This window comes from Ursus arctos, unplaced genomic scaffold (genome assembly GCF_023065955.2).
Source record: "Ursus arctos isolate Adak ecotype North America unplaced genomic scaffold, UrsArc2.0 scaffold_9, whole genome shotgun sequence".
NCBI classification, from domain to species: domain Eukaryota; kingdom Metazoa; phylum Chordata; class Mammalia; order Carnivora; family Ursidae; genus Ursus; species Ursus arctos.
In genome coordinates, this window is record NW_026623111.1 from 69,884,930 (window position 1) to 69,911,686 (window position 26,757).

Here is a 26,757-nt window from a genome sequence, read left to right on the forward strand (position 1 = left end):
CGACCTCATTGAAAAACACAGATCTGATCACCTCATGCTCAGCTCAAAATCCTTCAGTGCCTTCCTCTACGGAAAAATGTTCCAATTACTTAACCCGGCACTGTAGACGCCCTCCAGTCTGATTTCAACACAATTTTGGAACACTGCTTCCCACAACCCCCCCATACTCCAGATAAATACTCAGGGTCTCAAGCATGCTTGAAGCATTTGCCTGCATGCTTCTGCTCAGGCAGATAATCCATCCTCCTTGAAAACGCTGTCTTTTCTTTCTTTCATTAATTAATTCCAAAACATTGATGTATGAACAGTGTATCAGGGATTGGGCCAGACATGGTGAATAAGAAAGGATCCATTTCTTGGGGACCTTCGAATCTACTGGGTTCTTAAAATTCAGGACAAAGGCCATACTCTTGGCAAAAAAAAGTCCTTCCTGATACCTGTAGCAGGAAGTGATGGCTTCTCCTCCCAACAGCCATAGTACAGTGAGAAAACCTATTGCAGGATTTATGATAATCTGACTGAATGAAGTTATTGAGTCTTATCTCTCACCCTAGGTTGTAAGCTCCATTTTTGATAACGGTTCTTGGCTGTCTTGGTCACTTATTCGTAAGGTACCATCTAAGTATCTCGTTATTTAGCCTTCGTAGCACTTAGTACAGGACTCCGCATATAATAAGACCTCAATAAATGATACTGGAATTAACAATTTCTCTCAGAGTCTGTGAATACGAGATTGTGGAGAGAGAGCAGCACACTGCATTCACACACAGTCAACAGAGGACACAGCAAGCTCACACTCCTCTCACACACCCCCACCAGATGGTTAACATAACATGATTTTAGGCAACAGAATCTGTCAGCTCATATCCAGGGTCCCATGACACTTGCCTTCCTCCATTTAAAGAGAGTTTTGAGACCAAAACTAACCCAAGATTTCTGGACATCAGAGCACAGATCTGTTCAGTCTGCACATTTTTCTGTGTCAATAAGCAGGAAATAGGATTAGCATCATCCCCATATGGTCTGCTTTTCTGACTCCAGAACCAGGAGGATGCTAAACTCTGGACCACGATTCTAGGCCGAATTTGTTTCGTAAGAATTAAAAATAATCACATATGGCTATATTTACTCTTTTTGGTGTACAGTTCTAGGAGTTCTACAAATGCATGGTTGTATGACCACTGTCACGATCAAGATACAGAACAGTCCCATCTCCTGCTAGAGAAACACCCTTGACTATTCCTTTGTTGTCAACCCTCCTCCACTCTTCGCCACTCATCTGTCCTCCACTCATTTCCGGAACATCATGTAAATATAAAAGTACATCATTGTTTCAGTCTAGCTCCTTTCATTAGCATAACATATTTGCAATTCATCTGTGTTGTTCTGTGTATCCATAGTTTGTTCCTTTTTATTGCCTAGTAGTATTCCATCACACGAATCTGCCACTGTTTGCTTATTCATTCTCTAACTGAGGGACATGTGGGTTATTTTCTGCTTTTGGTGACTATGAATAAAGCCACTACAGACAGATTTTTGAGTTACCATCGGTTTTCACATCACTTAGGTAAACAGGAGTGAAACTGCCAGGTCACATGGGAAGTGAATGTTTAATTTTACAATCAACTGCCAAAATACTTTCCATCGTATGAGTGAGAGTTCTAGTTGCTTCACATCCTTGCCAATGCTTGGTATTCTCATGGCTTTTGTTGTTGTTGTCGCTGTTTTGGTCTTTTGTTTTTGTCATTCTAGTTCTATAGTGAGATAGAATTTTAAGACTTCTTTTTAGAACCATAATGTATTTCTGCTTCCACATTAGGCCACACTCAATACTTCCTCCTCCCTCTTCACTTGGACTTTGTGTTATCCTTCCCACGAGATGACGGATTCCTTTGTGGGTAAAGAACAAGTCTTCACCGTCTTTGTAGGTAGGATGTGCTGTCCTGCCACCCCAAGTGCAGGGACTTGCAACAGTACAGGGACTTGCAAATAACACGTGCTACTGAAATAAATGCTCCAATGTGATCAGATTAGATCAACACATACCGCCACGACTCATGTATCCAAACCTAATCTCGTTTGCCCAAGTTTATTACTTGTCTGATGACATAGAAATTTAAAAAAAACTATGCACTTTCCTCCCTTTTCATGGATATTGGCTATTTCCATTTTCATTTGTTTTTGTGGATACTTGTCTAAATTACAGATGTCTATTTTCTTGCTTTATCAAGGGGCAAATTAGAAAATATGGTTAGGACGGTGAAATATTTGAGTGACAGATTTGTGCCAACATGAAAAACAAGATTTTTCTTACTAGTTCTTAAGTAAGAGATTACGATCTATTTATTTTACAAATCAGATCACTTACTTGCATTTTTTAAAAAATGAGCTATAATTGACATATATCGTTACAGTTGTTTCAGACATATAACATAATGATCTGATGTTTGTATATGTTGTGGAATGATCACAACAGTGTCTAGGTAACATGCATCACCCTACTGCTATAATTTTTTTTCTGGTGATAAGAACTTTTAAGGTCTACTCTTTTAGCAACTTTCATATATGCAACACAGTATTATTCACTATAGTCACCATGCTGTACAGTATATCCCTAGGACCAATTTATTCATAACTGGAAGTTTGTGCCTTTTGACCCACTTTACCCATTTCACTCCCACCCCCACCTCTGGCAACCACAGTCTGTTCTCTGTATCTCTGAGCTCATTTTTGTTGTTTTTGGTCTTTCGTTTTATTAGATTCCACTTATAAGTGAGATCATATGATATTTGTCTTTGTCAGACTTATTTCACTTAACATAATGCCCTCAAGGTCCATCCATGTTTTTGCAAATGACAAGATTTCTTTTTAATGGCTCAATAATATTCCTGTGTGTGTGTGTGTGTGTGTGTGTGTGTAATCACATTTTCTTTATCCATTCATCCATCAATGAGGTAAGTTGCTTACCTTGATTACTGCAAATAATACTATAGTGAACACGGCAGTGCAGATATCTTTTCAAGTTAGTGCTTTCATATCCTCCAGATAAATACCCAGAAGTAGAACTGCTGGATCATATGGTACTTCTATTTTTAATTTAGTTTTTTGAGGAACCTCCATACTGTTTCCCACAGTGCCTGCACCAATTTACAGTCCCACCAATTCCGCACAAAGGTGTCCTTTTCTCTATATCCTCTCCAATGTTTGTTATTTCTTCTCTTTCGTGATAATAGCCATTCTAACAGGTGTGAGGTGATCTCATTGTGGTTTTGAATTTGTATTTCCCTGATGATTAGTGATGCTGAGCACCTGTTGGTCATCTGTATGTCTTCTTTGGAAAAATATCTGTTCAGATCCTCTGCCTAGTTTTTTAAAAATTGGGTTGACTGTTTTTTTGTCTTCGTTTTTTCCCACTTACTTGCACTTCAATGTACTCTTTACGTAAGAAAGAAAAAGTTGGAATTACAGGGGGGAACGTGTCTGTAAACATCATTTATCTAGTGAGTTGTGGCAAAAAAAGAGGTTGAGAGTCACTGATAAAGACTCAAAGAATCTCAAAAATGGATGTGTTTGGAAGTGCCATAGGCCAACCTCTCAGTCGTTAAGGGAATCCTGACCATGGCATCTGGTTGAACAGCTCCACCAATGGGAAGCTCACCACTTCATATGGCACCACTGCGCACACCCTTACACCCAAGAGTTCCAGAACAGAACGACTAAATAAGAAACACAGGGAAGGCAGTTTCTGTTTTTCTGTAACATTATATTACATTAACCTCCCGTAGCACCTATGGAAGTCTAAAACTGGAGTTTGGAGGGGGGCCTGGGTGGCACGGCGGTTAAGCGTCTGCCTTCGGCTCAGGGCATGATCCCGGCGTTATGGGATCGAGCCCCACATCAGGTTCCTCTGCTATGAGCCTGCTTCTTCCTCTGCCACTCCCCCTGCTTGTGTTCCCTCTCTTGCTGGCTGTCTCTCTCTCTCTGTCGAATAAATAAATAAAATCTTTAAAAAAAAAATAAAAATAGGGGCACCTGGGTGGCACAGCAGTTAAGCGTCTGCCTTCGGCTCAGGGCATGATCCCGGCTGCGATCGAGCCCCACATCGCGCTCTTCCACTACGAGCCTGCTTCTTCCTCTCCCACTCCCCTTGCTTGTGTTCCCTCTCTCGCTGGCTATCTCTGTCAAATAAATAAATAAAATCTTTAAAAATAAATAAATAAATAAAAATTTAAAAAATAAAAATAAAAATGGAGTTTGGAGTACACTGTGGCAGAAAAGATGTTTGTCCTTGCATCATCCAGCTATGAGCAGGGTTAATTTCACTAACTCTTACATTGCAAGATGAGATATAGTTTGAGGAGATGAGCTCAGTGGCTTAAAGGACATGAATCTTGGAAACTTTTTTTTTTTTTTTAAGAAATAACTCTTTCTGAAACTTTAGTTTTTGAATGGAAGTAAACCAACAACTTATAGTTGTACGTAGAAGAAAATTAATATAAGTCTACAGAAGAAAATGTCTTAAATATCATCAACAAGCAGACCGGACTCTGAATCCTTCAGCGGAAAAGATTCTTGCAGAACTCCAAAAGAAGGGACTTTCTAACATTAGACCTTTCTCTATTATCTAGTTTCTGGGGTGGTTTTGTACTAAGTGTCCACTTAGCTCAGATGGAAATCCATTCCCAGAATTCCCTTCCCTAAATAATCCTTCCGTCTAGCTGGCTACAAGGGCAAACGGCGTGAGACCTGGAGGCAGAAGCGGGGCTGCAGCATTACCGGGCTCGGAAGGGCGGGGCGGTGCAACAGCGGCTGCGCGTGGATCTGCCCGCTCGCCGTGGTGACGGCACGCCGTAGCCAGGCCGCCGGTCCTACCCTCCCACCACGTCCTCTCCCTCAGCCTCTGCCCCCGGGGTCCCCGAAGAGCTCTGCAGTGAAGCGGGCCAGCTCTTCTACAGTGCTCCCAGGTCACTGAGTTTGGAGGAGACAGAGGAGTCCAACATGGATTCCGTTTTGTGTTTACACGTTCCAGTTTGTTTTGCGGGTTCCAATTTGTCCTTGCTGGGCTCCACTTCCTTTCCAGCTTTTCTTTACCACTGCCAGCTCCGCGAACCTACGATGACTTCAGGCCTAATACCAGATGCTTCCCACAGACTTTTTTTTTTATATAAGTTCCCAGGATCGTGTAAGGTCTAAAACTTATAATAAATTCATTACTCCATATCCACCGTAGTGGTTCTGCTTTCCTAACTGATATGGCTTCCATTAAATTGTTCCTATTTAGAATAGGTACTTGGTTACAAATATTCTTTTTGTGCATGGCTTTCTTTTTAAGAAAAATTACGATAGTATCAAAAGCAAATAGTACTGATTTATTCAGCCTAAACATGTCATTTGATCTTACCTTGTTTTTGAGAAAGAGACTTGGAATATGCTCTCTGCTCAATTCCTCTCAAAACTACTGGGGCTGGGGAATTGGGAGTCTGGTCCATGAGGAGAGAACAGAGAAAAACTAACAAACTGATTTGAACTTTGTTGCAGTTACTAGAGTTAAAAAACCACCTGGCTAACGAGCTGTTTCTTCAAAATACATTTTAATGTGACATTTGGAAAATTATATCTACTCACGAAAAAACATGAACATTAAAAATTTGAAAAACAATTCCAAGTCATCAATTTTCATCACAATGTACGTGCATTGAGAGTAGATAAATACGGTCATGAGAGCTTCAACTTTTTTACTTTAATATTTCTTAATAGTAAGATTTTATGGTCTTTAAAGGCAGAGAAGCATCTTCTCATCTTTACATCCTTACGTATTATCACATAGATAAGACCTTATTAAACATCGACGGATCTAAGTAAAGAGCAAATTTCAGCTTCCTGTTTTTTACAAAAAAGAAAAGAGCAGCCGTGCATGAGCAAACAACCACAACCGACTGCACCCTCTGATGCTTTTCTCACTATTATATAGAAACTTCGGCAGGAAACCACAGCTATATCCTTTTCACCAGTATAGAAAAATCTTATGAATTGCTGGCAAGCATAAAACACCTCTATTGACTTACACAGATAGTGGAGACAATTTCTACTCACCACATCCAGGTGCTTTACAACATTTCCACAACGTTTCTCAAGGACAAATTCCCAGGAAAAAGGAGTCATAACAACCTTATACTGTAGCCACTTGTTTAGGGGTAAATTATATAGAAAAACAACAAACGTCATTGAAACGCAACTCCTCCCTCAATGTTACTGATTTTTTTAAAAAACTGATAAATGCTAAAATTTTTTCATTTCACTCAAACTTGTAACAATTTCTAATTAGCCAAAGATGCATTATTCTGTACTCAAAAATCATGACAGTACTAATTTTTCCCTTTATATTCAAAAGAGCCCAAGAATTAGACCTCTCTATCAGTGAAATGTACAAACCCCTTTTGTCTATTCTCACGTATCATTCCATTCAGGAGCTGCACCGCACATGTTTTAAATTTGTAATATGAGCCTTGACAATGTGTTTTATCAATGAAGGGACTTTCCAATGAAGATCTCTTAGTTGTTTAGGAAGTACAAAGAAAAGATTATGGCAGAAGTTCAGGGCTCCAACGACTTTAACTTCAATGGGAATCACAGACATCCAGACCCATTAAACACAGAAGTCAGCCCCCTTGCATGTCTACAACAACTACAGAAAGTCCCCACAGGCTGTTTGTTCTATGAATACATGTGTAAATAAATGAATGCGTAAGTTCTCGGTGGTGATGGAGAGGGGGGATAAGAGAAGCATCTCCAAGTATCAGAAAAGGCTGAAGAGGCCCCAAATGCTGAAAACAGGCCCAAGATAGAAGGAAAAAAATGAAAGACCGTTCCTAAAAACCCAGACATTAAAACTAGAGCTGTTCTTAGGAATTTTTGGACCAAGCTTTCCATTTCTAGAGAAAACCGGAGGTGCCTTGGGCAATGACATGACTTCAAGTACCTCTTTCCCAGATTGCGACATTTGTGTGCCACTTTCATGATTTTTGCCTTATGGTGCTTCTTCTCTACAGACACTATTTTTTACCTAACCTTCTTTATTCAATTGACTTTAACTGGTGTACTAGTTGAAAATATTAGCCTGGTCTTAAAAAATGGTAAAACCACATGTTTGATGTGCTAGTAATATATTTTTCATAAAGCACATAGTATTCTTAGTATACGGCATATTTTCAAAATACAGCATATTTTAAAAATATACTTTTAAATGTATTCTTAATATATTTATATTAAAACAATTTCATAACTATCAAAATAAAAAGTAAATCTGTATACTATCTCAGATCGTCTTGCAGGGCACCGATCAAAAACTCCCACATTTTGAGAACTGGTGCATTTTACCATGCCATCCCTCAGAACAAAGCATTCGGATTTTGCAACCACACGAAGTGGTAAAGACATTCCAGATTGATGACAAGAGTCCAGTAATAAGACCAATGCCCGTAGGTGACTTTGGCCTATTTTTTTTTAACTAGAAAAAAAATCAATTGCTTATTAAGGAACTAAAAATAAATTAAATCAGAAGTCATGGCTTTAAAAACAATTAGTGGATTTTCATCTTCAAAATGGACAGAGATGATCTATTCATCCTCCTGTCAAGTATCATTAATTATTAGAAATATAGTTTTAAGAAGGAACTTGTCTCAAATGAGCCTTCTGTACATAGACTGCCTTTTTTTCAGCCTTTAATTAGCAAGTAGAACACTTAGCTGTAAGCTATAATGAGGAATTGCTCAACTTTCATAAGTAAATGAGTATCTATGATTAAAGCATCAATCACGGAAACACTAGTTCTATAAATAGTGTCTGAGTCCAAAGTCCATAGGTAGGGCTAAACACAGGCACATGCTTCGTTGTTCTTGTTCTCTGTGTGTCTGCGAACGTGTGTGTACACGTGACTATCTGATATGTATTTGGTTCTTCTCTCGAGAAACAAAGAAACGTTGTTTGCTCAACATATGTGTCACCTGGATATTTTGATAAAAATTTTTGTTTTTCATCTTAACCGCCTATACAATGATTTGTAAAGTTTTAACCTAAAATGTTTGTCCTTGAACTCACTCTGTTTACTTAAAGAATGACTTATCTCTGATTTAGAAGCTTTCAATTTGGTTTTTCAGCACTTGCAATCCGAGATAAAAGAAATCTGTCTATAAAATCCAACCTTTTCTGCTTCTTTTGACCCAGTGGTGATAATAATTAATAATGTTAATGCATTGCAGTGTGGCCCAGTAGTGAAGCCTGTGACCGTTGAAGTTGGACAACTGAATGTTCACACAGCTCGGCTGGTTACTATCTGAGGGACCTTGGGCAGGTTTTTAATCTGTTCCCTCACCTCTAAAATGCGGGAAGTAATAGTACAAACCTCATAGATTGGTCTCGATGAGAAATGGGTTTAGCAGGATATCACTAACAGAAAAGCCTAAAGAATCCAGTTTTGAAAGAGTTGGAATTCATTAACTATACAGATCTGTAGTCTCTCCATCTCCTGTGTCCTTACAGTGTAAAGTAGATGGATGAAGAGAAATGTACTAGGGTTCTCTTACGTCCTAGAACCAAGATGGCAAAAGTTCCCTGAGTGGTTCCCTTAGGCTCCTTCTCTCCCCTTTACCCCACTTTACATCCTTGCCCCCATGTGTTTGGCTGGTTTCCACTTATCATCATTAGTTTGGAAATCTAGGTGCCACCCTCTTCTCTTATTTCCCCTCTGCCTCAAGAAAGGTCCCTTCACAGTGGGGGGTGAATACACAAAGGTAGAATCACTCACCAAGCATTCTAGAGACATGAATTACCGCTTGACCTTCCAGGGTCTTAACGCGCTGAAGAGAAAGACCAGGGAAGAGGGTAAGGACCACTTTAGAAAAAAAGGACAGAATGAGGACATGGGGTATTTCACGGAGCAATTATGAAAACACCCAAGTGTTTTCAGTACCCTGAAATGGGCACGTTATCCAATAATGATCTGATTCAAGATCATTTTCCAAGGGTGGAGGTGATCATCGAGGGTCTCAGCAATAATCCAAAACAGTGGCCTTTGTCTTAAAATACACTAGCCTATCACAAACCATTTATGAGCAATAGTAAAGTACCACTGACAGCAAGTGATTTATTAAAAGACTAATTTAGAGCAGTTTTCTCTAATGTCAGCTACGCTAATCTCAATGATAAAGTAATTTCTATAAAAATGTTACTCTCATTTATCTCACTTGCATTTGTAGATGTTTTCTCGAATAGAAGAAAAAGGGAGGGAATGAAGTTACATTGAGGTTCTGGTATACTCACAGGCAGGAAATTTCCTATAGCATATAAACCAGCTGCCAGCAGAAACTTACAAATTTTCTTAATCTTACACCTGCCCCATCTTGGTCCCATTTGCGACCCTCTGTGTCTTAGTTGTTTTTAGCAGAATGAAGTTGAAAGTACATATGTCTACATTTTTATTTTTGACGACATTAAGGAAGTATAGTGTGGGAAAGGCTTCCTCTCGTTTTCAAGTTGGCCTGGCTGGGAAGGAAGGAACCAGGTGTGGCGAGCAGGTGGTGAAGCTGCGAAGAGGAACAGAAAGTAAGTGAATTGCTAGGGTCTCGAGGAAGGAAGAGAGAGGTTCAGAGGTGTCTGTTTGGGACAGAGAAAGAAGCCTGCTTGTGAGGCTGCTGGGGGAATTCCCAAATCCTTGGGAATTGGGAATTCCCAGGAAGAGAGCCCACTCTAACTTTGCTGAGCCATATTTATGAACATGTGTATGTAGGCCAGGAGTCTGGGAGATATTTCAGAGTTCAGGCTATATTTTATTCATTTTTGAATCCCTAGCACATAGCGCAGGGCCCAACATATATATCAAGTACTCAATACAAATCTATTAAGTAATCCAAGCATCTGCCTTTCTTAAATCAGAGCTTCAGCCAGCCCCCCTTTCACATTCTATAGTTCATCTCTTAAGTAAATTCCTATTTCCAGTTTGAGGACTGCTTTTATTTCATTTGCAAAGCAGAAGTAACTGATACATCCCCAATCCATCAAGCTCACATTATCAACTTTTATCATCCCTCCCTGAGAGTTAGACTCACTACTCAAAAGCCACAAACCCCAGAGGGATGATCTTTAAAAACTCATCATTACAATATTAAACATCCATATAACCACCAGGGGAATAGAAGGGTTCTTCCTACAAGCATGAAAGTTTCAGTGTCACTAAATCTATGTTATTTAAAATCACTGAGGAAAAATGAACTTTATCCCTAAAAAATTTTAACACCCGTGGTCTTTTATATATTACCAATACATTTTAGGTGATAGGAGGCCTAATACTTACAGACGTGGACATCATCCTACAGGGAAATGCACCCTGTCCAAAGCAAGCATGGGGTCGAGGTGGCGCTGTGTCCTCTGTTGGCTTCCACGGCTACTATTCTCAGCACCGTCTTCTTGGAGTGAAGCTGCCAAGACGGCGGCACTCTGGGATTAATAATTCGATGTGAGGACGTTTTTAGAAGCGAGGTGGGAGGCATGATGTGGGGGTGGCACGCAGCGAAGTGTGCACGAGGAGGGAAAGAGGCAGCACTTGTTGAGAAAGACTGAGATTGCAGAGAGCTATTAATTAAGAGCTTTCTCTACGGTAGAGCTCTGCCTGAGTTTTTCATCTTATTGTCTCAAAAGGGCATCTGTCTTTATTTACAACACGAATGGATCAACTCTGCCACAGTCAGCTCGCGGTGGGCCATGTCGGCAGCGCAGTTCCACGGGAGCCAGGGGCCAGACTGTGCGGCGATCTGGGCGATGGCTTGAGAGCCCAGCCAACTGTCATCATTAGATGAGCATTTCTCAGCTGCACAGACGGCGCCACAAGTGGGGATAGGAGCTGGTACTACTTCTGACAGTTTGTTCTCAACCGCCAAGCTGACTGAATGGAACGCACCAGTACTTGAAAGATTGCGATATGCTTTGGACTTCCAGGAGGCTATGCAAGTTTGGTATACACCGGAAGAGGTGTCTATAACATAAACATATGGTGCATTTGAAAATACACTGGGACACCCGGGTGGTTCAGTGGTTAAGCCTCTGCCTTTGGCTCAAGGGCTCAAGTCATGATCCCAGGGTCCTGGGATGGAGCCTGCTTCTCCCTCTGTTGCCGCTCGCCCTGCTTGTGCTCGCGCTCGCGCCCACTCCTCTCTCTCTCTGACAAATAATTAAATAAAATCTTTAGGGGCACCTGGGTGGCTCAGTAGGTCAAGCGTCTGCCTTCAGCTCAGATTATGATCCCAGGGTCCTGGGATCAAGCCCCACGTTGGGCTCCTTGCTCAGCGGGGAGCCTGCTGCTCCCTCTGCCACTCCCCCTGCCTGTGCTTGGCACGCTCTCTCTGTCAAATAAATAAATAAAATCTGTTTAAAAATCTTAAAAAAAAATAATAAAAATACATAAAGCAATCTGATGTAAAATTGTAGTTGTTGGTTAAATTAAAGGTTAAGTTAAAGAATAAATAAATTGTGGTTTAGACAGTTCTTTTTGTTTGCTTGTTGCCAAATGTGGACGGTAAACAAACAAGCAAACAAACAAAATTCCCTATTCTCTTACTAACAGACGGGGTCAACTCAGTTTGTATCTCCTAACCTTTCACAGAATCTACATATTTTGATGATGGAAACTTTTTAGACTCTCATTATAGTTTATGGGAGTTAACCACATTCATGCAAGGATCTCTCTACTTGGTAGAGGCACATCCGTTTCCTGAGTGCAGTCGCAGCACTGGAGGGCTCGATGATACTTAGGAAACATCTAGTCCAGACGTCACAAACTCAATTCCTATTAAATGAAGTTGTTGAATACAAGTGACTTATATGAAGCCTCAGTATCAGAGAGACGGTAGGAAGTAGTGGGGACTAATGTGAAATAAAGAGATAGCACATACTTATTTAGCTCCTACCCAGAGAATAAGCATCAGTGTTTCATTTTGTACAATATAGCTCTTGATTTTTAAATACTGGCTGAATTAAAAAGAAATACCTGCAAGCCAAATAAAACATGATCTTCCTGCTGGGCCCACAAACTGCTAGCTTTTAATTTCTGATCTGGTACATACATCTTCAAACCCGAGCACTGGACAGGTTAAGTGAAGTGCATCAGGTCTCTCAGATGCTCGCAGCCAGGGATTCTTCTGCTCTGAGAGTCTGTATGTATAGACATGAAATCATCCCCATGTGAAAGGAGACTGCATAGGCATTTCACTCACTTAATGAGAGCTCAGCCCCTGACCCTGACATTGACCGATTTCTGTTCTCTGACTGCTTTCAGAACATGTTCAACATGGAAACAAGACCAACCCTCCACACCCATTTGTCATAAGCAATTTTGACTCATTCAAGGATGCAAGGGAAAACGCACATCCATTTATTAACCTTAGCGCTGATTAAAATTCTCATTAGCATTAAAATTCTAGTCACTTCATTTTTACCTGCATTTTTCAAGGAGAAATAATTTAAGGATTCAAAGAAAGGCATGCTTAGGAAACAATATAACTAAGTATAAATTAAAAATTCTTGCTATGTATAAGAAAATCGTTAGAGACAGGGCATAAGAATCACGGAGGGTTTGCTGAAATAATTGATCTTTAAACCATGTTTTGACGGGCTTGAGAAGCTGATTTAGGATGAAGGACTGAGCATTCCAAAATGATGTAATGGCAAAGGCAATGACCAAAATCCAACAAAGTGGAATCCACAACGAGTCAAGTACCTCTTGCATTTTTGAACAGCAGCAGTTTTAAAAAAGTGTATCAAGAGAAAGGAAATTCACATCAGAGGAAAAAAGAAGGGAAACAATGAAATAATTCTATATAATATTCAGCAGCCCTGTCCTACACGGCCATAATTCAGAATAAAAATCTGGAACTGATGCAAAATTCTGAATCCTGATGATATCTGCCGTATTGTACTTATTAAGGCAGACGTATAGTCACAGACTATTACATTTTAGACAAACTGTCAACAGAATTGAAACAAAAAAGATGCTCTGATTACTGAGAAAATACAGGGAACACAAATGCTTAACTCCCTCAAGCATTTAATTTACCCAAATTTGTACATTATAAAGAAAGAGAAGAGTCTCCCATAGACCTAATATGATTGTTTTAATTTCAGGTTATTTAGAAATCAAGATCCTGAAAAAAACAATCAAGAGTCTATCCCCATAAAACATCTTGATTATTCCCCCTAAACCAGATCTCCCACTTTGCTGGACCATTTGCAATTCAGGCTTAAAAAAGGATCCTCTGCAACTCCTTTTCCCCAGAAAATTAGTAGATGCAAATGTGATTTTTTAAGGAGCTCTGGAGCTCTCTGTCCAGCTGTCTGTTACTGAATTAGCAAGAGCGCCGAGGTCCCTGGAGGTGCCTGTGACTTCGGGAATTTTTATTCTCTAGCCTTGAGTTTTTTCAGGGTTTGCTTGGGTCTGCAAGTGTCACCAGCTGTGACTACTGACTAAAGCAATCTTTCCAGGGCTGGCTTGAGTATCCACTGGGTTTAAGACCCAAGAATTAACATTTTTAAATTGAATTTGGTGTGTAAGGCCAAGAAAGCGCCTTGCCTCAGATCACACAGCTGATGCCCACAATTTTCCTGCCACATCAGACCCCTGGGACAGAGATCACTGCACTGTCACTTAGAAAGGCTCACTGCATTGACTCTCAATTTGGGAGGAAGGGCTGCAGGAATAATTAGATTCCCTTCCCCCTACCACTCTGAAACCATTCAAACCCTCCCCTCAGACCCTGTTCCTTCTGCCCTTAGCAGAAAAGCAGTAGAGAATTAGAAAGAAGAGGTCTAGATTTTAGCCCCAGCTCTAACAATGATTAGGACAAGTTATTCACTCATCTGGGTCTCACCCGTTATCTTTTTATTTCCCTGTAAGCAAAGGCAGGACTAAACAGGGGTGTTCAAGCCTGGGTATTGGAATCACTTTAGGACCAGCATAAAATATAGATTTCTAAGCCCTACCTCCAGATTCGGATTCAGAGTCAATGGGTCATAGCATTTAACTTTCCAGCTAAGGGTCAGTTATCATTGCCTGAAAATAATAGTTCAGCCCCCCAATTACGCTGCTAGCTTTAAAATAAAGCCGACAATCTAATTACAGACATGAAAAATTAGAAAGCTGTTATTGTGTTGCCAACTCCAATAAGCCCAGATAAAAAGCTGTGAAAATTTTCCTCACTGGCATTCAAGACAGTAAGTAATCTAAATGGTACGCGCGTTTACATTTTCCCCCATGAAATTCAATAAATGTCTTTTCAATTCAAATGAAGCCTCTAAACGTTTTTATTATTCTGGACTTGACTCTTATGCAAAAAACTTAGGTTTTCACTGATCTAAACATTCTGACGTGGAGAAGGAAGATGAAAGAGGAGTCCAGGACATCTTTATAAAAAAGTGAATCTCTATATTAGACTCAACTCCAAATCAACTAATTTAGGTACCTGGGTCTCTTCTTCTGGTTAAAGCTCTTATTCAAAAGGGTATCAATATCATAACATTGTTTGAGTCCACAGGAAAGACAGCACGAGCTGAAAGGAGCCCACCAAACATCTTAAAAAACACTTCCGCATCAGATTTTATCTCCTCGAAATAGCTATCAGGTTGCAGCAAAACACACTATGTTAACTTCTGAAAATGCATACGATCATATTTAAATATTTAACTAAAATGATGAAGAAGTCATAGAGCAACTGAAAAACAAAATCTGCCAGGTTCTGCCCTTCCTTTTGGGGTTGTGAGTACCAAGCAGTCTGTTTCATCTTCATGAAGCTGTGGGTTTCTAGCACAGGGCTTTATACCCACGAGGAACGCGGGAAAGGAGACTTAGAGAAAGAACACAATAGAAAGGTTTGCCCGATTTGTGACAGTCACTCGATCACCCTTGACCCTCTGTGCCAATGATGGTACTTGTGTTCTGAGAAATGAAATGCTCATGCTACCACGTGGTGTATCACGTGATTTCAATTGTTTATTAAATTCAATTGAAACGAGGTCTAGCCAGTAAATTATTGCAAAAGAGATTTTTTTAAAGGCAGGAAATGACAGATGTATGACGTGATGGCCATTCTGTCTAGATTTTCTTAAAGCAGTAGTATTAGGAAAAGAAATCTTAGATATAAAATAAATAGCAACTCTTGAGTCAGATTTTAGTCTAAACAGAAATTCTGCTGCAATTCTCTCCCCAACTCGATAGTATTTTTTTCTTTTCTAAACGATTCTTAAATAAAGCTCACATCACCCCACCTCATTTTTTACCTCCTCCTCCTAGAACAGCACCCCTTCCTCACGGCCCACCCAGACCCATTCACTTTTCATAAAGTAGCTCACATTCCACCTCCTCCTTGAAGGCTTTCTAGATTCATGCAGTCTGAAAGGTCTCCTTCTCACCTGACTTTACTGCCGTGAATTACTGGTACGTCGTCATGTCTTGCCTTTCTCAAGGCAGTTCGGCTCTTCAGAATATTGTGTAAATGCTTGTTGGGTATCAGATCTCCCGGTTGTCTCTTGGGGTCTTACAAACCGGGAGCATCTCTTCTTTGTCACTTAAAGCAGTAGCTTTTGGACTTTTTGGAACATGATGCATAATCAGATATACATTCTACATCACAGTCCAATGTGTATATACACCTATAAATAAATATATATATTTAATTAAAAAGTTCCATGAACTATACTTACTTACCCTTCCATTCTGCTTTACTCTATTTTATGTTTTTGAAAATGAAAATGCCAACAGACCCAGTAAACTGACTTCACAATGGGTTGTGACCAGTTCTGGAAGGGCGCTTACTGATTACTATGGGACCACTGTATATATTTCCCTCACTTAAAATGTAATTTGAAACTTGTAGGAGACCTTTTGGCTCTCTTTAGCACGTGTTTCTGAGTTACTTTTTTTTTTTTTTTTTCCATTCAGTTTTTCAGACCATCATGCTTGTGCCTTTTGGAGTCCTCTGGGACAATTAAATCCTTGGCATACACCATATTTTCCACCTTTTCCCCCTGAGCACTGTTATCATAAAAATAAGATTCTCTGCATTTCTATAAAACTCCCATCTCCATTCTCTCATTCCCTTTTATTCTCACAATACGCGAAGTAGGGAGTAGACATTTCGTGGATGAAGAAATGGAGGCTCAGAGAATTACGACTCTCTCAAGGGCACGTCTGTCTTTCAGTCAGGTTATTACAAATTAAGACAGGAGGTTTCTAGATATTTGAAGGGTATAAAGTTGGGTGACGTGAACAACGGAGCGCCTCCATATAAATGCTCCTACCTACTTGGCCAGGCCGGACGGTTTACTGGGCAGACGAGTCAGCGGCTCGGCCGGACTTCAGTCTGAGGGTCGCACAGCTTCCTTTCAGCCTCATCTTTCCGTCTTTGTCTCCTCGCAGTTTTTCACCCACCTGGAGCTACTTGCTCTTCCCGGGCCTAGTCACCCGTTGGTCCCTGTACCAGGACTGCTCCTCTCTCTTTACCAGACCAGCTCCTCTGGTCCTTCAGGTTTCCGGGCGCTGTCCTTGTCCTCTACCTCCACAACCTGGCTTCCACGGCACCCTGTGCAGGCCTTGTCAGAGCACCTAACTAGCTGGTACTCCCGGTCTCCCAAGTTTTACCAGCAGAGGCTGTGTCTCGCGCACTCTTCTATTCCACAGTCTAGAACCACGGTGAGTTCTGGATGAACAAATGCTGGATGCATGAATGAATCAATGAATGAGTGAGTGAGTGCCCAGAGGGCAGAAACCGTTACCACTGAAGGAACTCAAGTGTGAGCTGGGGCTGGAATGCTGTGTCCTGAATCTCAGAGGCCAATCTTTTAGGATGTGAGATTCCATGACTGATATTTTAAGCCTTCCCCATCAGCTGTACATTTTCTGACTGGAAATTCATACAGTGAAGGAGAGTTGTGTCTAATATATTCTTTCAAGTATATTTGAGGCACAACCAAGAAAATGTCGCAGGATCAAATAATTTAGGCAAGTGTATTGAGGCAATGAAAAAACACCCAAATTTCAAAACAGCTTGTTGGACCCCACCCCGACCTCCCATTGAGACAGATCTGAGTCCGGCCAGGCTTCAGGCCTCCACTTCCCATGTGAAGCTCTGCACTTTTGATTTTGTCCTCGTCATCTCCATCCAAGTCTAGTTAGTGATTAGGTGAAGTCTCGCCACAACACAACACACTCTGCACGGATCACCATGAGTTCCTCTGCTCTGTTTCCAAAATAAATCCCAGGGATATAACATCTAGACTTGCAATGGCAATTACTATTTTTTTTTTCTGTTTATGAATCAACAACCCATTTCTCCCCCCCCAACACATACAAACTTGAAAAGTGCTCTTTGTGATTCTATTTAAAGAACATTCTCTAATACAAACTCCTGTCATTCGCAGATAGCGACAGAGCAGATTTTCTTCTCTATGCTGTGACTCATGTGTCTTTATTCCCAGACTCAGGGCAGGCCAATGGTGAACACAATGGAAAGAAAGAATAGTTTATAACTGGAAAATAAGCACATTCGAGAGAAGTACACTCAAAGCATTATCAAAGTAAAATATGCAGCAGCACCAACAAGAGCAAACAAAAGCCCACGCAAGAGATGTGTAAATATTTCATGAAGCTAAGCCTTAATCAACTCTCTCTCCAAATCTTGCTGGTGTTGTAAACACTTCAGTTTCTTTCAGTCCCATCATGACCCAGATTCCTCGCAAAACTAAAATGAAAATATGGACCGATGGTTCTTTAACAAATGTGTTGTGAAAAATATTCAGATGGGCCATAACCAGGTATTGCTTTAGCTGGAAGAAGATACCTTAACCAAAGGGAGCTGCTTCTTGGTGACTCTGAGCCTTTTTCTCCCCTCCTCCCCTAAACCCTTGCTTGCCTTTTCCCCACTGCCTCTGCTGCTTTCTGGACACTCACATCTTAACCTTGAACTGCCTACACTTCAAGCAGTGCTTTCTCCCAATGCTTCGTTAGGAGGCCCTTTAAATCCAACAGTGATTTTCTGTCTTCCCACCACCCAAAATTCACTTCCCAGTGGCCAAGCCCCCCCCCCCCCCCGCTTCCCCTGCACCCCCCCTTTCATTGTCCATTGTTGCGTCTGAAATTTTGCGTATATCTTTTCGATCTGCCTGGATAGGATGAAAATCTGTTGTGTGTATTGGCTGGCACTGTTCAGATCTTTTCTAAAATCCATCTCCAAAGAACCATTTATAGCCTCTAGTCTCTACCCTGATTTAATGTGGTTCCAAAGTTCACCTCTAGATACTGAACAGGTCTCTACAATGATTTCCCTTTTTCAACCTCTGCCTGCCCTCCTTCTCTCGCCACTTATTTCAAGAAAAACTATATATGTAAATGTGCGCGTGTATTAACACACACACACACACACACACACACACACACACACACACAAACTATAGTGTTTTGACCCTAAAGAGAATATGCATGAGAAAATGAGAAAAATTCAAGTATAGTATTACCAAACACACACAGACACACGCACACACACACATCTATTTGGATATTCACGGTGTGCAGACCCGATTGATTATAAACCCCCCCGCCCAAGAACGAGAACAGCAGGCATCTGCTCCCATTTACCTTCAAAGCCAGAGCCTAAGGGAGCAATGACCTTGCAGAGAAATTCATCACCTGCGAGAAAGACGGCCGCTCCTGGAGCGCAGGATGGGATGGGGACAAGAGCAACAGGCAAACGATCACCGGGCAAAATGTGGGACTGAACCCACCCCCCGTCAGTACGGAGCACACCGCAAAGCGCCGGTCCCACGGGTTGGACGCCGGGCAGAGGTGGCGCGGGGGGGCGTCTCCTCCCGCGGCCGCCGGTCGCCTACCTGCTCTCGCCCGGTTCTCCCCGGCGCGGCGGGGCCACTGCCTGCGCTGTGGCGGGGCTGGAATTCCCGTCGCATATCCCAAGCGGCGGCTCTCGGCGCCACACGGATGGCTCCGGCGGGCTCTGGAGCGGCGGTCCTTTTCAGACCCGTTCCGGGAGCGAGCTGGGTGCTTGCAGGAACTGAAATTACTATGCAAAGAGCAGAGGCGGCGCGCAGGAGCCGGGCGGAGACCGCGGGGGCCGCCCCCACCGCGGGGCTGCAGCCGCCGCTGCCGCTGCCGGGCACGGAGCCAAATTGGAGGTGGGCATTCACGTGCCCGACTGCTCCTCCGTCAGGCCCGGCAGGCGCCCACCTGTCCACGCAGGGCAGCGCCGCCCGGCCAGAGCCTCGGAGGAAGGGGCTGCAGCTTCGCGGGCGGCGGCGGCAGGACGCCGAGCTCCGCCCCCGCCGCACCCCAGCCCAGCCTTCCAGGTCCCCCGGGAAGGGTTTGCGGCGGCGACTCGCTGCGCGCCAGGGGCGTAGCTGGGTACAGGCTGAAGGGTTACGGTTCTGCTGCAAGGTGACCAGAGGCAGATGGAAGTTAAGAAAGAGATTAAGGTAGAGGATGGGACCGAGAGCGACTCAGCGGGAAATCTGGCCCTTGCTCCTTCCCACAGGTCACCAGACTCCATGGCTGTGTCTAGACTCCAGCAGACGGTTTCTAATCAAGCCACGTGCAGTGCAGATCTGAAAGCAAGGAATCCCCCGACGTTTATATGTGTTGCAAAATGTACAGTGTCCTGCGTATTTGGAGATGGCATTGCGGACAGTTTTCTTGTCCTTCCGCACTCCCCCGCCCCCATCCATGGGCGTGGATGGCTTTGAAAATCGTCCCTGCTGAGCGGCTTCAGTAATACTAAATGGAGGTGTAGTATGGTTAGCAGCTGTAGATGGTGTAAATGATACCATGAAAAGCACTATTATTAACTGAATATTGTTGGCAGGCACTATGCAAAATGCCCTATATGTGCCTTCTCTAATTCCCACAACAACTCAGTGAGGGGATTATTATTCTCCACTGCAAGAAAACAGGCTTCCATGATTTAGACGCTTTGCTTGAGGTCACACCGTAGTAACCTGCCCGGCTGAGATTCAAACCACTCCAAAATATATCCTCTCAACCACTGCACAGGACTCACCCAAGGATCTTGTTGAAAGGTGGATTCTGATTCAGCAGGTCTTGTGTGGACCTGGGGATCTGCATTTCTAAGAGGCTCACAGTGATGTCCAAGCTGCTGACCAAACTTTCTAAAATACTAGGCCAGTGTTTTGAAATAAATTATTTCGTGCCCGAGAGCAGCTTTCTTAAGGTGGATTAAGAAGATCTCTAAGACTGTGTCTTGGCTCTTGGTCAAACAATGCAGTAATCAGTTCATCATGTTCAATTTGGTTGATGGAGAGAGGGTTGTGACAAGTGAGCAGAGTGGCCATCCCTGCAGTAGGCCCCTTCTGAAACAACAGGGTGGTTATGTTTTTATGGTGGTTATAGTTTACATTTTCTCATTTAAGGTATTGGTGCACCAAGGACAGATGTCTTTCTTCTAGTTCTCACCCTCACTAAGAAAAGCTTTGTCAAAGTTTTACACCTAACATTTGTGTAGCACGAAACACTTTACAAGTGCTCACATAAACGATTTTATCTGTCTTCATAACAACACTGTAAGGCGGGGATAATTTCATGTTACAGAAGAGAAAACTGAGGTAGAGTGATTTTTCCTGAGATTAACAATTAACATGCAGGCAGTAGGGGCTAGACCGTGACTGATTTCGAGTCCAGGAGTTGTTTCTACTAAACCACTGCCTTGGTTCCTTCTGCAGCTGTAACAAATTACCACAGATTTAGTGGCTTAATACAGCACAAATGTATTATCTTACAGTTCTGGAGGTCTAAAGCCTGAAAAATAGGTATTTATAGGGCTAAAAATCAAAGGATCAGCATGGCTCTGCATTCCTTCTGGAGGCACTGACGGGATAATCTTTTCCTTCCTTATGGTTTCCAGCGTCTAGAGGCAGCCTACATTCCTTGGCTTGTGACCACATCACTCAGATCCTGATTTCTATTGTCTTACTTCCTTTTATTCTGATCCTCCTGCACCCCTTAAATAAAGACCACTGTGATTACTTTTGGTCAACCCAGATTATTCAGAATAATCTCTCCATTGCAAGATCCTTAACTTAATCACATCTGCAAAGGCCGTTTTGTCGTGTATGGTAAAATATTCATAGGTCCCAGGGATTAGGATGTAGATGTTTTTGGAGGATCATTATTATGCCTACCAAGACCTCATTTAGTAGTTATCCTATAGTTTCCACTATGCCTTACTCATCCCTCTCTTCTGCTTGATTTCTCTAACTGCTGGAAATTTCTTTCAATGGAAAAATTCACTTGAAAGCCTTCAAGGGACCATAAAAAATGTGTAGTTGCAAGAAACACCCCAAGAACATGAAAAGGCCATGAAGATCCATAAGAATATGGTCATGAAAAGGACATAGAGGATTAGGGCATGCTTATTGGTCTGAATGACACTGAGGTAATCCCTAGGGGACGTCCTAACCACCATGAAAGGCCCTCTTTAGCAATAGAGAATTTTTCAAAAGTCCGCTTCTCAAAGAATACACCGTTCCAGGATAAACAAGGCAAGTCAAAACTGATGCAAAATTGAGTATGAGATTTCAAAGTGATGAGATACTTTAAAACAGTATGTCAAACAAGATCAATAAAAATTATTGAACACCTTTTATGCTCAAGGCATTTACAAAAACACTCTGATATAGAAATGTTTATTATTTTTTTGGGACACAGAATTTATGAAAAGTGGAATAATAAAGGATTTCAACAGAAGAAATAATGGAGAAGCAACAGGAGATGGTACACAATTAATTACCAAATGCATTAGGTAAATTTGGAAGTTAGGTTTATACAGGAGAGTGGATATAAAAACTAAAAGGTAGGTTGGAAGGTTGTGTCACTCAGGATCTTAAATGCTAAACTAAGGAGTTTAAACTTCCCCTGCAATATAACAATGATAATAACATTTTATGCTCACATAGTGCCCAGTAATTTACCAAGCACTTTTTACATGTTTTCAGTCATTTGACTTCCTCGCCTAAGCCCCCAGAAAAGCAGGCCTGCGCATGCGCATGCAAGCGCACTCCCCCCGGCCTCCACACGCCTGTGCACAAACACCCACAGGGAAGGAAATGTAAGCCTCTTATCCAAGAGATGTTCTTGACCATTCTATGTAAAATTGCAGCTCCCCTCCCCACTTACCTGCCACTCTTTAATCCTTCTTACCCGCCCCCCCCCTTTAGATTTTTCCACTGGGCTTACCACTGCATCTTGATGGCGTCTATATTTGTTTATTGATATCTATTATCTATGAGGGCAGGGACTTCGTCTCTAGTTTACTTCTATATCCTTATCACCTAAAATAGTTTCCAACACTTATTAAGTGCTCAGGAAATATTTGTTGGATGGATCATTATCTCCAATTTACAGATCAGGTGTTCAAATAACCTTCATGATGTCCCACAGCTAAAGTGCCTTTCCCAAGACTGAAGCCCAACGTCTAGCCCAATGCTTATCTGATGGTATATTTCCTTTCTGAGTGAAAGCTGTTAATCGTGTTTAACCAGGAGCAGCAATGTATTTTTAAAAGATGAGAATTTGAGACTCGAATCTTCTCTAAATGTCACATCTTTCCTAAAAACCTCGTCGGTTTAGCTGGATTGGCAAGAAGCATTGGAAGGACCGAGTTACGGACAGTAGATTCTGGAGGGCTGCCATCAGTGAGTGCTACATTAGTCGGCACTGAGTAACACTCTAAGTTGTTTTCTAATTGTTCTCTGTTAATTCAGGTACATGTCTTGACACCCTGGATTATAGACTTTTTGGTCTCAGGTACCACAACTTCAATTTCTTTTATATCCCTGCATTCGGCCCAGTACTGGGCTCTAATGAGACTTACTGCTGCGTGGCTACAAGAAGGCTGCCAAAGCTACGCGAATTCTAGCATTACAAACTACATTCAGAACACTGTAGGGGATCCGAATATGCCACTGCAGAATATGCCCCTTTGGCAATAAGGATTATTTTGAGCTGGAGGCCAATGGGAATCAACAGATGCAGAAAGAAAGGCTTCTTGGAGCTTTCCTTATCTGACAAAAAGCAAACTTCTGAGAAATGAGGAATGCCATAAACCCCCTTTCCTGGGGAAGTTTTATGGCCATGGAGAAGATGGAGAACCCACTCCAAGATGGGTCTGCAAACAAATCTTACTAACATAACCCTGGTCTTTCATTAGGCTCCCCTCATATACTCACCTTCCCACAGTTTGCTGTCCCCAAAAGCCTATACCTGCCTTTTCGTTTGTCTTGTCACTTCTCTATAAACTCATTCTTCTGTGTTACGATAAGCCCCCTGGTTTGGGTTATGCACCACTGAGTTTCTACTGCATCGATGCAGAGTGCACATGCAAAAAGTTCTGTTTCCTTTTCCCTTGTTAATTTGTCTTTGAAGTCTCATTTGTAGGGCCTCCGCTGGAGAAGCTAGGAGAGTAGAAGGAAGGGATTTTTTTCCTCCTCTACAACAGGAAGAAAACAATTCCTATGGAAAAGGGAATGTCTACTTTTTTCATGCAAGAAAAATAATTTTCCAGAACCCACTCTCCTAGTATTTGGCCAGAATTCAGTCACAAGATCACCCAGGGGGGTCTAAAAATGAGCACCTAGGAGGGAGGAATGGGCTCCCCTTGATTTTTTTTTTTTTTTTTTTTAAGGCTAAACATCCTGGTGCTCCAATCAAAACTGAGGTTCTGTCAGTAAGAGAGAAGGAAGATCGTCTCTGGGATCATCACTTAGCAGTGTCTTTCACAGAGAATCAGTATAGAAACACTGAAGATTCACATTCAGGTCCATTTTGATGTTACCTGACTGCGTTTGGATTTCTGAATGATCACAGCAAGGCACAGAAGTCAGGTTCCTACTTATCTTCCTCCCTCCCCTCCTTCTTTCCTCTCTTCCTCCCTCCTTTCCACCCTCCCTCCCTTCCCAACCACCTCTTTCTGTCCAGGCTCTTCTGATACTAAATAGCCTTCTGTAGCATTATTCCTTGCGTCCTTCGTATTCCATTGTATATTTAATCAATATCCTCTTGCCAAATGTTTAGATTGTCTTTATCTCGAATATTCTTAAACTAGTCTTGTTCAGTTGATTGGATAAGAGAAACTCAAATCACTGCTTGTCCTACTGGCATTATCTCTTGCTGCTCCCTAAACTCACATTTTCTATTCCTGTAATAGTTTTTAGAACACACTAGTATACTGTCCTACAACACAAGGACTTTGCTTTTATTTGTGCCCTACTCCCACCCTCCCCCTGAAATGTCCTTTCCTTATAGCCACTTATCAAATTCCTATTCACCTGTCAAAATTCGGTTTAGCTTTCACCTCCTACAGGAACACTTGCCAAAACCACCCATTCTCATACTTAATTATTTCCTCCTTTGTGATATGCCTGTATCAAGTATCAGTCTTTGTTGTAGTTAATAGAACACTGTACTATAATTTGTGTTTTTGTCTGTCTGTCTCCTTAATAAACTCAGAGTTCTGTGAGGACCAAGTCTTTGTACTATACTATTTTCTTTTTTTTTTTAAGTTTTTAATTTAATTTTTTTAGTAATCTCTGCCCTCAATGTGGGGCTCGATCTCACGACTGCAAGATCAGGAGTGGTGCGTTCCTCTGACTGGGCCAGCCAGGCGCCCCTGTATTATACTATTTTCTATTATCAAACTTAGCACTTTGCCTGTTGATTGTTAACATTTGTGGAGTTTAAGGCAAACACTTTTTTAAAGAACTGGCTCTGCTCCAGCTGTTGTGCTAGGCATTTTAAAATCAATTACTCTAATTAAAGTGAGAGAAGACAGAGTAGTCATTTCATAACAAAAGATTCTAGCTAACTCTAAGACAAAGGAGGAGTCTAAAGGACTTTAGGCTCGGAAACCCGGGTTGTGTCTACACTGTTGTCATGCGTATGCAATGTAGAAGCATTTCGGGTTTTACCTTTGGCCATTTTAGTTATATACACTTGCAGATAACCCTCACCTTCTGCTTAAAAACTGCACGACATACATGGAAAGTCTATTTCATACAGGACCATTTTTCAAATGATTATTTCTGCTAGGTATTTTTAGGCTACAAGCGATAGAAATCAGTCTCAGTTCACCTTCGCTGCTGAGAACTTGTTTAAAGGGAAATAAGGGTGCACAGGGAACTGTCTAGGGAAGACACCTGTTGTTTCTGTCCTCTCGGTGTCCTTTCACCCCTTGCTGATGACTGCTTATCAACTTTACATAGAAGAGCCGCATACCTCAGTCCATGTGATTAGATGGGGCTGACCCTGACCCCGGGGGTAAATAATGTGACTTAGGGTGGAGCGATAGGAAAACCACGTGTCCCCGGCCACAATGATTGGTTCATGGATGGATGCCAGACCCAAACTAATGGTGGACCTCTTGGGAAAGATGGGGTCCCCTGGCTAGTAAAGTGTAAAAGTGGAGGTGTTAATCGGGACCATTTTCAGACAGATTGTATGAGGGAGACACGAAGACGAAGGAAAGGAAAGCAGAGCTGGGAGATGGAGAGAAAGTGAAGCACTTCTTTTTCTGGTGATATAGTTTAAACCATTACATTCAGTCATCCTTGAATTCAAGTTCCGCCATTGACTTTTACATTGGTTAATCATTTTCAAATTGTGTTTGTCTCCCACAACTGAAGAGTTCTTATAGGCTCTTATAGGCTCAATAGCTGCATGGAAAAACTTTATATATTGTTCAGGATACAGCTGCAGACCTATGATCGACAGTGACGCTTACGGTCCAGTGAGAAATTCTCTGGTGACTTGGTCACACTATCCCTTTAGAAGCAGCCATCTGCTGGTGCTTCTCTTTCTGAAGCCTCTGAACAATCTTTGAAATACTTTTTTTTTTTTTTTTTTTTTGCCCCTCTGCCTTCACCGCTATTACCTGAACCCTTCTTTTTTCTCTGCACACATTGCGTTCAAACGTACCAGGGAAGAGAATCTGATTGACTGCTTGATACATTCTATCGAGTGCTTCATACATTTCCTTAAATGTATTTTAAATGTATCGAGTGCTTAAAGGTATCGAGTGCTTTCTTGCAAATTGTTCCCTCTGGCATGATTTACCACTCCATATCTACCCCCTTCATCCCTTCATTTGGCTTAAACCTATTTAACTTTCAAGTCTCAGGTAAAGCCATTTTCTCTGGAAAGGCTATTCTAGTCCCTGGGATTGAGTTAAGTACTTCCACTTTGTGTTCATAAAGCACCTACCTGTTCATCGCTGGGAATTTCATTGCTTATTTACTTGTCTGCCTCTTTACTAGACTCAGACTGTAATTTCTTTGTGGCTAGGAATTTTTTTCTTGGTTTATGTTTAGCACCTGGCACAGTTCCTAGCTCACAGTAGATACAAAAAACAATGTTGGCTAAGTTCTGAATAAAATATTTGCCCATGAGATTATGGTCTATCCTAAGTCTCTATTAAAAATTTCATTGACCAAAATAGCAATGGGACTCCAGAGTCGGTTCTCTCAATTTATCTAGGGTGTAACATCGGGGAAAGGAATTAGAGTATAACTAATGCCAAGATAGCAGCAGAGTGCCAAAAGTTCATACACACATTTAACTTACGTCGATATAAATGCACAGTATTGCAGAGAGGTAGTGAGAAAAATACAGAAATAACAATGCATATAGTATGCATTTGGCATGATATT

The 26,757-nt window shown here is 41.7% G+C and overlaps 1 protein-coding gene across 1 annotated transcript in view; it reads right to left on the reverse strand.

The window, feature by feature from the left end:
* The window catches only part of GPRIN3 (GPRIN family member 3), a 61,435-nt gene extending 42,191 nt beyond the window's left edge, over positions 1 to 19,244 (reverse strand). Inside the window, exon 1 of the mRNA XM_026509726.4 lies at positions 18,922 to 19,244. The gene's annotated coding sequence lies outside the window, so the exon portion shown is untranslated. The remainder of the gene's footprint in view (positions 1 to 18,921) is intronic.
* Between the last annotated feature and the right edge of the window lie 7,513 nt (positions 19,245 to 26,757).